Raw genomic sequence first — 10,461 nt, 5'->3', positions numbered from 1 at the left:
TTGATATCTTATGTGACCTGGGGCACTGAATAATCGCCTTTCAGTTGCTAGATGAGAAAGTTGAAAATTTGAGCTGGTAATAAGTAAAACTAAGCGAACCTGCATCACCCATTGCTTGTCCAGGAGCTTTGATTCCTTTGGATGTGATCAGCCATTTTGTGATGAGCTTTAGTTAACAGCTAAAGCAAGGAGGTCAGCTATTCCATTCCTGGCGACCTGCTTCCTCAAGGCCTAATCATCCTCGACTGGGTCCTGTTTCCTGGCAGGTTAGAAGTCAAAGGTTCAAAGTACATTCATTATCAGAGAAGGTATAAATCATGCAACCTTGAGATTTGTTTGCTTAAGGGCAGCTGCAAAACAAGAAACATGAGAGAACCCAATTTAAAAGAAATAGAGGCCGCCCTCCAACCCTCTCTGCACACAGAGGAAGAGAAAACAAACACAGATCATGCAAATAGTAGCGAGCAACATCAGTTGGATTGTTCACTGAAAATTGGACAATGTTCGGTGCCAATGGAAATTCATTATTGAACGAAACAGCTTGCAAAAACAAGTAGTCGGTGCATACTTATTTAGACAGGAAATATAGGATCAACCATCGTTAGCCAATACTCTGACATGCTTCTGCAGATATACTGTTGAAAGCATTCCGACTGCTTACAACATGGTCTGCTGCAGCAGTTCGAATGCGCACAAATGTCAGAAGCTAGAAAGTAGCGGGCTCAGAACAATACATCCCAGGCACGTCCCTGCCCAGCATCGGGAGTATCTACATGAGGCACTGCCTGAAGAAGGGAACATCTGTCATCCAAGATCCCCATTGGAAGCCCGAATCCCGCACCACCAGGTTCAAGAACAGCTATTGCCCCTTGGCTATTCAGTCCTTGAACTAACCTGCTCAACCTCACTGCAAACACTTTGACACCTTGCATCATTACGGACCTTGTTTCTCTTTTCATTCTAGTTGTGCTCTTTCTCGTAAAGATTGCAAATAAATTATGCTCAATGTTTTTTTCTTGAGAACAGTGCTTATCTGAGGCTATGTACAGTTCTTGCGATGCTGCAGCAAGTACACAGTTCATTGCACGGTGACAATAAACGTGATTTTGACTTGCATTTTAACAGCCTTCAATGAGAAGAAGCAGACAAATCTGTGCCTCAGAGTTCATGACCTGGGTTCAATCCTGGCCTCCAGAGCTGACCGTGTGGAGGCTGCATGTTCCCCCCGTGGTTGTACCTCCTCCGAGTGCTTTGGTTTCCTTCCACATCACAAAGAGATGCAAATTTCCCCTCAAGTTCCTCTTCTTAAATCTTTGTAGAAATCTAGGGTCTGAGGGGAATTGTTATCAATGAGGCAAGAATAAAACAGGATTAGTAATGGCAGTACAGATTCAGGGGGCTCAAGAGAATGTTTGCGTGTTCCATATCCTTTGAAACTGCACTTCTACCAAGGCCCCACTGTCATATCCACGTTTACCACTGACCCTAACTACAACCGAACTGGCCCAAAAAAAAACACACAAAATCTGAGTATTATGGGAGAAAACATGTTTGGTGCAACATTTTTAACACCTCAAGGCAGCAGACAAAGAAACATTTGTAATCAGAATTAGATTGAGCAGCTTGTACACCAACCAGGAAAAACACTAGAGTGGCATGTTGCTATGGCAATGGTAGATGAACAAAGTGGGTTGGTCATATATATACAGAGCCATAGAAGGCCACAAAAACAAAGACATAAACGCAGTCAGAAAGATTGTACCTGTAGCAGGAATATGATGTGAAAGGCAGAAGAAACTTGGTGAAAGAAGGGATGTGAGCAAGCTTTCTGAAGCTGAAGAGACATAACTGGAAGCTGGTTTCAGCCCAAAAGCAGCCTGGTTCAGCCTGAGGTAGGAACTGATGTGTGGGATTTAATTAGTGACACCAATGAAAAGTCATGGCAGAACAAAAGTTCCAGAAGTTTACTGGAAAATATTACAGCTCATCTAAGACTGGATTTTGGAGACAACAGTCTAGTGAATTGTGAATGAAGCAGTGTGGTAGATTATAAAAGAATAGGGAGAAGGAACCAAATATTGATTCTTGACCTTAATGTAGTCGTGCAGGATGGACGTGCGTTGACCATGAATACGCAGGCTGGAGCAACACTAGGAATGGCTCTGCATCCCAAAGCTGAACAGTGGCCGAGACTGACCGTCCTGAAAGCTGCAGAGGACAGGGGAGGCAAAGAGTGATAGTCAGCTTTGTGGGAAGTTACGTAGGAAGTCTTTTGTAGCAGTTAGAGGATTATGGGAGTGGCTGTATGTTGGATGTGAAAAACTCTTCTCAGAATCTGGGGACAATATACTTTAGGAAATGCAAGTAGAGAGCAAAGTTGGCAGTTGAACTGATGAATTCATCACCTGCGATTAACTACTTGATTCTCGATAAAGTTGACCGATATGTTGTTCTCTCAGTACTTTAAGAACTCTTCTGAAAATGCTTGCTGAGAAACTGGATTACTGCGCATCATACATACATTCCAAATTAACCATTCAAGAAAAACATTGACACACTGCGTGTTGCACAAACCATGACTTTCATTCCGGCTCCTGTGTGGACCGAGACCTGTTCACACAGAAGTATAGAGTGGAACCCAACAATGTGCAAAGCAACACAGTGTGCATCACAACACAGTCCACAAACCCACGCAGACTGCCAACTGCTGCAGTCTGCAACATTGTGTGCAAAGATGGCCTGAGCACTGTCTCTCTAATTCACATCCATGAACTAAGGATCAGAAGCAGGAGCAGAGCACTTAAGCCCTCAGGCCTGCTCCACCTTTCAATAGAGTCACGGCTGATGGGGTCAGCGGCTTCCATTACGCCCTCTCAGCCAATACCCATGGCCTTTCAATCAAGGTGAAGCCTCATTTGTTTGCGCTTCATCTGTTTCAGTGTTTTGCATGTGACGTCTGCAGTGCATCTCATCTGCTCTGGCACTCTACTCATAGGACAAGCAACAGTCTTACAAAACACCTCCATTTAAACTGCAAGGCTATTCCTGAGCATTTGGTTGCCTGTCAGCTTAAGACTTCCTCCCACTTTGATGTCTGCCTTCTACTTGCGTTCTGTTCTAACAAGGCTCAGTCTCAGCTTGAGGAACACCTCAGCTTACAAAGTGACAACTTGCAAATCCGGGGAATTCAATCTTTCAGCCGTTCCAGTTTCTGTCATGTTGCTTTACTTGGTATTTTCTCTCCTCTCCCAGCATTTCAGATCGTATTCTTTTCCTTTATTTAACCGTGCCCACCAACCCCTCCTTGCCCACTGGCTCGGACTACCACAAGTTGCGTTACTCAGTGTCTCGTGTTCTCTCCTCCCCACCCTACCCCCTTTGCATCTCCACCCCTCTTCACCTCCTCTGCTTCTCCGCAAAAGTAACCTTGGGAGCGTTGCCCTGCTCCGATGAAGGGTTGTCGATCTGAAACACTTGTTCACATGCTACCTGACCTGATTAGCATTTCATCCTAGCACAGCCTCTCAACCAATCACTAGCTCAATCCTTCCCTCTTCTATCCTTCTGCCTACCAACTACGGTGGCAGGGCTTCTGCCCTAAACCAATCCCAGGCCTGACATCTCCAGCAACAGTGACCAAGAGTTGGCCCAGTGCATTTACCATAAGTGTTGGGCCCAGATCAGGGTGATGAGGTGACATCAAGCCAACATTTGACTGGGTACGACATCAGGATGCCCCAGTGCAAGGGGAAAACATTTCAGTGGCTAAAACTCACATTCCCCGTGTAGGAAGTCTGTGGAGGTCAATCATTCCAGCTGCAGAACATCCCTGTAGGAATTCCTCAGGAATCAATTGCCCCTATTTAGCCATCTTCAGATGCCCCAGTACATCACTGCAGGAGTTACTCAGGGTAGTATCTGGAGCCCAACCATAGTCAGCCATAAGATCAACCATCAGATCCAAAGCAGGAATTCTTTCTGGTGGTTTTATAATATTCAGATTAGAATCAGATTTAATGTCACTGGCATATGCCGTGAAATATGTTGTTTTGTGACAGCAGTACATTGCAATACATAATAAAAGCTGTTGGTTACAGTAAGCAGTAGATATATATTAAAAAAGTTAAATTAAATAAATAGTGCAAAAAGAGTAAAAAAGAGTAGTGAGGTAGTGTTCATGGGTTCAATGTCCATTCAGAAATCGGATGGCAGAGGGGAAGAAGTTGGTCCGGAATCGTTGATTGTGTGCCTTCAGGCTCAACTTCCTTTGCAATTCCTCCACAAATGAAGAAGACCATTCCAGCAAGCAGCAGGACCAGGAGACCTGGACATGCTGATAAACATAGGCTTCACAGTGAGAGGGAGTGGTTGTCACCGACAGAGAGAAGCTAGCCATTTGCCTTTTGTTACTCTGATGAGTCCCCTGTCATCAAAATTCAGGGGAGAACAGAGCAGACAGTGAGTCACCACTAACCACAACTGTTATCCTGACCAGACATATAACTACTGCAGTTAAAAATACTGCAGGCAGGGGTGACTCACCTGCTGATGCCCAATAAAAATCCCCCCATTTTCAAGGCACAATTCAGATATTCTTCAGCTTCTTAGATGACCAACTCCAAAATCACCAAGCAAGTTTGTTCCCATCCAGAGAAAGAAGCCCACTTGATTACTCCCCTCACCAACCCACCTCTTGAAACATTCATTCCTTTCACTAACAGCTCATACTGAGCACCATGCTCAGAAAGCTCTGCAAAGGCTGGTCTGGACCGCTGACAAGTCCAGCAGGCCTACCACCGAGAAGGCCCTGTGCTGTCTGTGTGACGTTTGCACTCTCCCTCCCCTCCGCAACCACATGGGTTTTCTCCAGGTGCTCCAGTGTCTGGCCACATCCCAGAGACATATGGGTAATTTGAATGGCCAATGCTCCTAGCGTGAAGCTGAGCAACTGAAACTGAGGAGAGCTCATGGGGGAAAAAAAAAAGCAAAAAAAAAATGTAAATGGATGGTTGATAGTCAGTGCAGATTCACTAGGCCAAAGGGCTTGCTACTGTGCTCTATGTCTCAGTATAATCGACCAACACAAACCCAAATGTTTGATTGCTTCCTTATTTCCATAACAGCGTGTCTCCATAAATCAATTTAAATTTGGACCAAATCTGCTCAACATGAAACAGGAGATGGTTAAATAAACATGCAAAAAAGAAGTTGCATTTTCTGGATTAAAATCTACAGCCGACCACAGTGCCCCCTGGTGATTAAACCTGGCGTTGGCAACGTGAACCACTGAAAGCTGAAGACGGCAGGAAAAAAAATCCACTCAGCTTGGTAAATTGATTGATTATTTTTGCATGTACTGAGGTTGGAAAAAAACTTTGTTTTTTCATGCCATTCACACAGATTATCTATCAGTATATCCAAGTAGTACAGAGGAAAACAAGTATACAGAATAGAGTGTTACAGTTACAGAGAAAGTGCAGTGAAGGCAGGCAGACCATAAGGTGCAAGGCCATGACAAGGTAGATTGTGAGGTCAAGAGTCCATACTATTGTACAAGTGGTCTGTTCAATAGTCTTATAACAGGATGATAGAAGCTGCCCTTGAGCCTGGTGGAATGTGCTTTTAGGTTTTGAAGCTTTTGCCCAGTGGCAAAGGGTAAAAGTGGTGGGGGGGGCTACTTTGCTTAGGCAGCGACAGAGTACATGGAGGCAAGGCTGCCTCTCATGATGTGCTGAACTGCATTCACAACTCTCTGCAGTTTCTTGCAGCTGCTGTGTACCAAACCATGATGCATTCAGATAAAATGCTTTCCATAAGAACTGGTCAGGGTCGACGAGAACATACTGAATTTCTTGTCAGGGAAGCTGTTCAATATCTGCTGCAAACCTTGCTGTTTTTCTATAGAAATGTCTCAGAATTGTGTCTCTGGGTAATACAAATTAGACATCAATAGTTCTACAATTGCTGACTCAAGATCAAACAGCTTATGCAGACTGAGAGGGTGGGAAGGGCCAACAAGCAGAATCGTGCACGTGGACACTGAAAGGCATACAGATTCACACACGTGAAATCACACAATCAACCACATCGTACACATCTGCAAGCATAGAAAGCCATGCACAGGTGTCCATGTGCACGATTCTGCTTGTTGGCCCTTCCCACCCTCCCGGTCTCCCTAAACTGTTTGATCTCATACGCACACCACACAAGTACGTACACAGGCGTGTGGCACACATGCACTGACTATAGTCACTGGACGGCTGGCTTGAAGCCGCATTTTGTTGGGTTGTTGGCCTGTCAGGTTCTGCAGGACTTTGTTATGAGCCTCTTGCCTCAGTTCAGCAAAGGACATCAAGACAGTGCGCAGCTCTGGAGGTGGGGTTTTTGCTCTGTCTGACCCTGGGGGAGGCAAGGGGGTTCAGTGAGATTCAGGCCACAGGATTAAAAGTTAGTTCTCCCCATGACCATGTGGGTTTCCTTTAGGGGCTCTGGTTTCTTCCCACAGTCCAAAGACATACCAGGTTGTAGATTACAATCAAGAGCAAATCTGCAGATGCTGGAAATACAAGCAATGCACCAAAATGCCAGAGAAACTCAGCAGGCCAGGCAGCACCTATGGAAAAAAGTACAGTTGACGTTCTGTGCCTTTGGCAGGATGACGTTCCTCCAATATTTTGTGTATGTTGCCCAGTTTGTGGATTAATTGGTCAGTTGGACCAATTATTGGATTAGTTGTCTTGTGATTAGACTAGAGTTAAATCAGGGTAATTGCTGGGCAGTGCAGCTCAAAGCTCCAGAAGAGCCGATTACACTCTGTATCTCAATAAGTAAAGAGATTGATAATTTCTCCAACAAATACATATAATATTGGATCAATTTTCTCAATAAATAAATGAACAAGTATAACGTTTTTTGTGTTATTTATTTAATTGAGTTCTGTTTATCTAGTTTTAGGACTTGCATGAAGATCTGATCACATTTTAGGTCATATTTATGCAGAAACAAAGAAAATTCTACCAGGTTTACAAACTTCCTAACACCACTGTAGATAGATAGATAAGTGAATAAATTAACATAGAATCATAGAGTCATACAGAATAAAAGCAGGCCCCTCAGCCTTACGCATCCATGACAACCAGGATGCTCACCTAAGCTAGTCCTATTTACCTGCATTTGGCCCACCTCCCCGTAAACCTTTCCTATCCATGTACCTGTCCAAGTAACTTATAAATGCTGTTAACATGCCTGCCTCGACCACTTCCTCAAGCAGCTCATTCTATATTCAGACTGCCCTCTAGACGAAAATTTTGCCCCCTCAGGTTTCCATTAAATTTTGCCCCTTCTCACCCTAAATCTATACCCTCTAGTTCTTGGTTCCCTGTTCCTGGAAAAAAGACTGTGTGTATTTACCAGTTCTATGCCCCTCGTGATTTGATATGCCTTATTGTGTAAGATCACCCCTCATGAGTCCTGACAACATTCTCATCAATCTTAATGGCAAATGATCCCTCAGTTTATGTGGTTTGCTAACTGGTTATTTGAAACTTAGAGATTTATGGGGTGTCCAGGGAGGTGAAGGGATGTGTCATGCCCATTCTGGGGCCGCTCTCTCAACCTTTGTTCCCTAGCGGACACAGTTCTCAGCTGTGGCTTCAAGTAGTTGTTTGCACGTGACGACAACCACAACCCAGTACATTACTTTGACAGGTGGGCTAAACCAGGCAAGTGATAACTGCAGACCTCATACCCCGTTGAGATAGATACATACCTGTCCAAGCATGTGAAGTCAGCTCTGGCAGACTGGGCGGACGTGATTAACAATGAGATCCAATGGCCGGGAAGGCGGTTCTGTTACTCTTCATGGAGAGCAAAGGGTATGACGAAGCACTGAAGAAATCTTGGTCATCTACCGCAGCCAATGAAGACCCCAGTTTGTGACGACTGGACCCAGACTTTCAAGGTCATGAGAATGGAACTACCCCAGTGCAATGGCTTTTCCATTTTAAAAGCTCCCCACAAAGCTCTCCTGTCATCGTTGAATACCAGACAACCAACATTTGAACGTAATGCCACAAGTCTAAACATAGAAGTTTATGGGCTAAGTGCTGTAAGTAAGATTAGAATGGATAGACACATGGCCACGATAAGCCAACGGGCCTGATATGTGACTCTCTAACTCTAAAGCTAAAGGGGCTTTCCAGGTTGCTGAAGAGAAGATTTATGGAAGTCTGACCTCATGCAAATTCTTCTCTAAAATGCTGAAAAAAAGTATTCAAATTAAGAAAGTTAGCTGCAGAAATGCAAACATCTTCAGGTGTTATGGAAATACAGTAGTAGCTTATTAATTCAAAAGACAGTCTTCAAATGAAACACCTGGTCACAGGTAACGACTCCGCAATCAAACAGGATCCATTGCCTTTTAAGAAAGAGCTTGCTAACAGCAGGAGGCCACTTAAGAGATTTGCTTTGGAAACTGTCAAGGCATTTTTTTTTCTTTCAACACTTCCAAAATACTTCAACAAACAATGTAACATCCAATGATACATTAAGGCCATCAAAACTAATTAAATGATGTGTGACATTCTGATTCTATGCCATGTAACTACACAGGGGAAGGTAGTCATTAAGTAAATGATCTTGAAGTCACAGGAGCCCACAGGGACTGGAATTGAGAACAAATGACTGTTCATGTTGAGTAGCCATCATTGATATTATTCATTTATAACTTACGGAAACATTTGTTTATGGACAGTTCTTGGATACGGAATCCTTATGTAACCCAGGGACGTTCTGAAGCTGGGATGTTTGACATCCTACACAGGGAGTGTGTGTTCAGACACTGAGATGTTTTCCCCTTGGTAACTCAGGGATTGTCTGTATGGGACTGAAGTCAGCCACACAGTGGAGACACAAGAGACTGCAGAATGCTATGATCTGGAGAAGTACAAAAGGCACTGGAGGAAGTCAGCAGTATATCTGTGGAGGGTCAAAGGTTTGGGTCGAGACCCACCACCTCCCACTCCAGACAAGTGGCCTCAATCTGAAACTTTGATTGCCCATTTTCTTTCACAGATGCTGTTTGACCGGTTGGGTTCCTTATGATATAGCCACACTAACGGCTCAGTACTGCTAAACATTGGGCATGAGTTTTGCTGTTAATCACTCTCCAGTGACACCTACTGATGCCTGTCATTTCTGCATGTGTTAGTTTGTGTGGGCATTTTGTCTGAGTGAAAACTCGTTCTTGTGTGCATGAGCACCTCGTTGAACGATGGGTGCCAATAAGACTGACTCCATCTGCCACAAAGAAGCATGAAATGAACTCGTGTAATCCCTTCCCTCCCACTGGTTACGCACAGTAAGAAACATACAGCAAAGGGAGAAAATTTACATATGTGGCTTTTTAATCAGCTTGTTTAAAGCGTCAAGCGAGATTGAAATCAACGAGGACGGAAGTGGAAGGCGAGTGGGTGTTCAGCGCCATCTGCCAGTGTTCGACCAGTCTCGCTCTCCCTGCTACCGGAGGAAGGTGCCAGTGTTCGAACAGTCTCTCTCGATGCTGCTGGAGGATGGTGCCGAAGTCTTGGGTCTTAGGCAATGCTTAATCAACACAACTTGTCGCTTGGACTCTAGTTCATGTTATGATGTGTTTCTGGTCGCCCCTTTCAACGTCCCCGTTTCACATGATTTTGATCAGGGTGGACTTGCCTGCGTTCAACAAGCAACAAGGTGCTGAATTGGACTGGGCTGAACATTCCTAGGCTATTTCAATGACGCTGTGGTCTGATCCTTTGCGTTCTTTAATCTTTTGCTCCATATTTGCGGTTTGCACAATTTGTTCTATTTTTTGTGCGTTGGGTGTTTGATGTTTTCTTTGAAAGGGTTCCATGGTGTTCCTTGGTTTCGTGGCAAGATGAACCTCAGGGTTGTATGCATCATATACACTTTGATAATAAACATACTTTCAATCTTTGTTAAAACGTAATGCCACAAAACAGACAGCTTAAACTGTAGAGGAACCTCAGTTCTGAAGAAGGGTCTCGGCCTGAAATCCCACTCACTGGTTTGATTTCTTTCACTTACCTTTGCTATTAAGTGTCATGGTGCACAGGAAGTTAAGGGTGAAATGCAAACAGTCGATGGTTTTGAAGGTTGTCAGTTATCTATGGATCTGCAGAGTTAACTTAGTCCCACAGACACTAAACATTTCTGTCCAAATAAACTGGTACTGTTAAACGTGGAGCTAGAAGTGACTTTGCATTTGATAGCGTATTGTATTCAGTGCCCACACTTCAACTTTGAGGGTTTCATCAGCACTGGTGAAACTAAACCTAGGTCAGGCAATCACCCTACAGACCATTTCCATTTAGTCTACAATGGTGACTCTGAACCAGTGGTCATCCCACTCTCACTGTGCCTTAGCGTCATAACATCATAGATCAGGGGTTCCCAACCTTTTTT

The sequence above is a fragment of the Hypanus sabinus genome, chromosome 10 (genome assembly GCF_030144855.1).
Source record: "Hypanus sabinus isolate sHypSab1 chromosome 10, sHypSab1.hap1, whole genome shotgun sequence".
Taxonomy (NCBI): Eukaryota; Metazoa; Chordata; class Chondrichthyes; order Myliobatiformes; family Dasyatidae; genus Hypanus; species Hypanus sabinus.
Note: the sequence above shows the minus strand (reverse complement) of the source record.